The sequence below is a fragment of the Chionomys nivalis genome, chromosome 21 (genome assembly GCF_950005125.1).
Source record: "Chionomys nivalis chromosome 21, mChiNiv1.1, whole genome shotgun sequence".
Taxonomy (NCBI): Eukaryota; Metazoa; Chordata; class Mammalia; order Rodentia; family Cricetidae; genus Chionomys; species Chionomys nivalis.
Window position 1 is genome coordinate 18,578,358 of NC_080106.1, and position 4,134 is coordinate 18,582,491.

General features: G+C 43.1%; 1 pseudogene; it reads right to left on the reverse strand.

Annotated features, from left to right (window-relative positions):
- Window positions 1-1,829: 1,829 nt before the first annotated feature.
- On the reverse strand, window positions 1,830-2,778 carry LOC130863772 (60S ribosomal protein L6-like; annotated as a pseudogene).
- Between the last annotated feature and the right edge of the window lie 1,356 nt (window positions 2,779-4,134).

Consider the following 4,134-nt stretch of genomic DNA (forward strand, 5'->3'; position numbering starts at 1 on the left):
GTCTTGAAAAAGTTCAGAAACTTTTTGTGTACTGCTTGTCTAATTTGGACAGCATACTATTGAGTTGAGGCAAGGGCAGTTTCTTGACTAGTGGCTAACTTTTGTTACAAGGAAAGCAAACTCCATATACTGCCCATCGTCTTCTCTGAAGTAGACTGGTGCTTCCAGGAACTAATATTTCTTATTGTCATAAAAACTTTTATATTATTTCCAGGCAGTGGTGACACATGCCTTAAATCTCAGCACTTACGAGGCAGAGTGAGATCCCTGAATCTAATCTCCTTTGTTCAGTTTTTTCTGATCACCCCACATTGGGCACCAGATGATGCATTTATTTAATTATTCTTTATCAATAAGAAATCAGGAGTTCAGAGAGCAAGGTAACAAAAAAGAACTCTAAGAGAGACATACATGAATCCCCCTGAGAAGGGGAAATAGACAAGAACCCCTGAGAAAATTGGGAGCATGTGGGGGAGAAGGAAGGATGAAAGGAGTGGGAGAGAGAAGAAGGGAAGGGGGTAAGAGGGCATGAAGGAACAGGATGGTTGACATGGGGGAAGGTCAGGGAGGGAGAGCAAGGAAAGAGATATCTTGATTGAGGAAGTCATTATGGGTCTAGCAAGAAACCTGGCACTAGGAAAATTCCCAGGAACCTACGAGGATGACCCCAGCTAAGACCCTAAGCAATAGTGAAGAAGGTACCTGAAGTGGCCTTTACCTGTAATCAGATTGATAGCTATATTAATTGTGTTCATAGAAACTTCATCCAGCAACTGATGGAAGCAGATGCAGAGATCCACAGCCATCACTGGGCTGAGTTTTCAAACTTTAGTCAAGGAGAGGAAAGAACAATAATATGAGCAAAGAAGGCAAGACCGTGATAGGGATACCCATAGAAACAGCTGACCTGAGCTAGTGGGAGCTCATTGTCTCCACATTGATTGATATCAGAGGAACCTGCATAGACCCAAACTAGGCCCTCTGAATATGGGTGACAGTTGTGTAGCTGGGGTAGTCTGTAGGGCCACTCACAGTGGGACCAGGATTTATCCCTACTGCTTAAATGGGCATTTTGAAGTCCATTCTCTTTGGAGGGTTACCTTGCTCAGCCTAGATATATGTGGGAGGGCCTTGGTCCTGCCTCAAAGTGATGTGCCTACTATATCTAGGCTGAGCGAGGTATCCATCCAAAGAGAATAGGTTCCAAAAAAGCCAGTAAAAGCAGTGAGGATAAATCCTGGTACCACTGACAGTGTGGTTCCTCAGTCTGCCCCAGCCATGCAACTGTCAACCACATTGAGAGGGACTAGTTTGGTCCTATACTTCCTTCCCAGTCCAGCTGGTGTTGGTGAGCTCCCATTAGCTCAGGTAGACTGTTTCAGAGGGTGTCCCCATCACGGTATTGACCTCTTTGCTCATATTCTCACTCCTCCCACTCTTCAACTGGACTTTGGGAGCTCAGCCCAATGTTCCGATGTGGGTCTCTGCCTCTGCTTCTATCAGTTGCTGGATGAAGGTTCTATGGTGATATTTAAGATATTCATCAATCTGACTACAGGGCAAGGCCAGTTCGGACACCCTCTCCTCTATTGCTTAGGGTCTTCAGTGGGGTCATCCTTGTTGATTCCTGGGAATTTCTCTAGAGCCAGGTTTCTTGCTTGCCCCATAATGGCTCCCTCAATCAAGATATCTCTTTCCTTGCTCTTATCTGTCTTCCATCTTGACTATCTCATTCCCTCAAGTTCTCCTCAACCCTCCCCTTTTCCCCTCCTCTTACCCTTCTACCCTCTCTTCTCCCCCCACCTCTATGTTCCCAATTTTTTTTTTTTTTAGACACATAAAGCTGTTTAATTAGGTCGTCAGCAATTTAGAAAACCAGTTTGTGAGGATACATCCCGTTCGTCAGAGAGAACTGAGAGCGCAGGTAGCCCTGCAGCTGAGGAACAGCTTTGATCTTTGGCAGAATCTGCGAGTCCACCGCTTTCTGATCAGCCTTGCGCTGCTCTGTAATCTCGTATTTCTCGAGATCTGTGTCAAAGATCTCGCCCTCCTGATGCCTGGGCTTACGCAGCTGCTTTTTCTTGAAGTAAGCATCAGTCAGGTGTTTGGGGATTTTAACTGTGCTGATATCAACTTTTGTAGAGGTGGCGATGACAAACTTCTGATGTGTTCTTCTCAAAGGAATCTGTTGAGGGCAAGAGGTCCTGTCACAGCAGTAAACCACTGCCCAGTTGCTTCAGGAAAACCACTCTCTTGCCCCTGTGGCACCCAGTAAGGATGATGAGGACAGTCCCAGGAGTGATGCTGGCACGCAGGCGTCTCACGTGCTGACTGAAGGGCTTTTTGCCATGGCTCAGCAGCTTCCAAGGCACATCTTCGGTAGGATAATACCTGGGCATTTTTCGAAGCTTAACCACCCGGGTACCACCATTCTTGTCACCACCAACTGGTTTTGTGACAGTGGCAAGGACCTTTTCCTTTTTCTTCTTCTTTTCAACCTTGGTTTTTGCAGCTGTGTATTTCCTTTTGTACATGGCCTTTCTGGAATACATAGCAGATCGGGAGTACCTGCCAATCCCTCTAACAAGGACTGGATTTCGGCTGCAATGGGGCTTCCCCTTCTTGAGCTTTTTAGCCTTAGGGTTACCCTTTTTGGCTGCACCAGCGGCAGGGGCATCACCGCCAGCCTTCTTGGCTGCAGGTTTCTTCTCTTTTGTATCAGGTTTCTCGGCTTTTTCACCCGCCATCTTGCAAGATGGGAAAGAGAACTAAGGTCCCGGCTTCCGGTCTATAAGCCTATGTTCCCAATTTTGTCAGGTGATCTTGTCTATTTCAAATTTCCAGGTGGATCTATGTATGTTTTTCTTAGGGTTCACCTTGTTATTTAGCTTTTCTAGGATCATGAACTATAGGCTCAATATCCTTTCTTTATAGCTAGTATCCACTTATGAATGAGTATATACCATATTTATCTTTTTGGGTCTGGGTTGCTTCACTCAGGATGGTGTTTTCTAGTCCCATTCATTTGTATGCAGAATTAAATTTGTCATTGTTTTTTCTCACTGAGTAGTACTCTTATGTGTAAATGTGCCACATTTTCTTTATCCATTCTTCAGTTGAGGGGCATCTAGGTTGTTTCCAGGTTCTAGCTATTACAAATAATGCTACTATGAACATAGTTGAACAAATGTCTTTGTGGTATGATTGAGCATCTTTTGTGTGATGCCCAATTGCTGGATCCTGAGGTAGGTTGATTCCCAATTTTCTGAGAAACTGCCATACTGATTTCCAAAGTAGTTGTAGAAGTTTGCATTCCCATCAGCAATGGATGAGTATTCCCCTTACTTCACATCCTCTCCAGCATAAGCTATCATTGGTGTTTTGTATCTTAGCCATTCTGACAGGTGTAAGATGATATCTCAGCGTTGTTTTGATTTGCATTTTCCTGATGGCTAAGGATGTTGAACATTTCCTTAAGTGTCTTTTGGACATTTGAGAGTCTTCTGTTGAGAATTCTCTGTTTAGTTCTGTACCCCATTTTTTAATTTAATTTTTTAATTTTCATGTCTAATTTCTTGTGTTCTTTATATATTTTGGAGATCAGTCCTTTGTCTGATGTGGGGTTGGGGAAGATCTTTTCCCATTCAGTAGGCTGCCTTTTTGTCTTCTTGACCATGCCCTTTGCTTTACAGAAGCTTCTCAGTTTCAGGAGGTCCCATTTATTTATTGTTGCCTTCAGTGTGAGAAAAGATTGTTTTAAAAAATAAATTTAAAATAATCAGGAGTCAAATATTGGGGTAAGAACCTGAATGAAAAAGAGGCTTATTTTGAACAGCATAAAGAGAGCAGCAGATATGGCAGCAATTGACTAACCACCAGACTTTAATTTTTATTACAGTAATTTATATGTTTGTGTGTGTGTGTGTGCATGCACATGTGTGTGTCACAGTACACATATGGAAGTTAGAGGACAACTTGTTGAATGAGTTCTCTCTTTCTAACATGTGGGTCCTTGGATTGAACTCATATGTTCAGATCTGGTAGAAAATGCTTTACCTACTGAGCAATCCTGCCAGTCTTTATAAAATTGAACCTAAATACAGACAGAAATCACTCATTTTATATAGTGTGCTT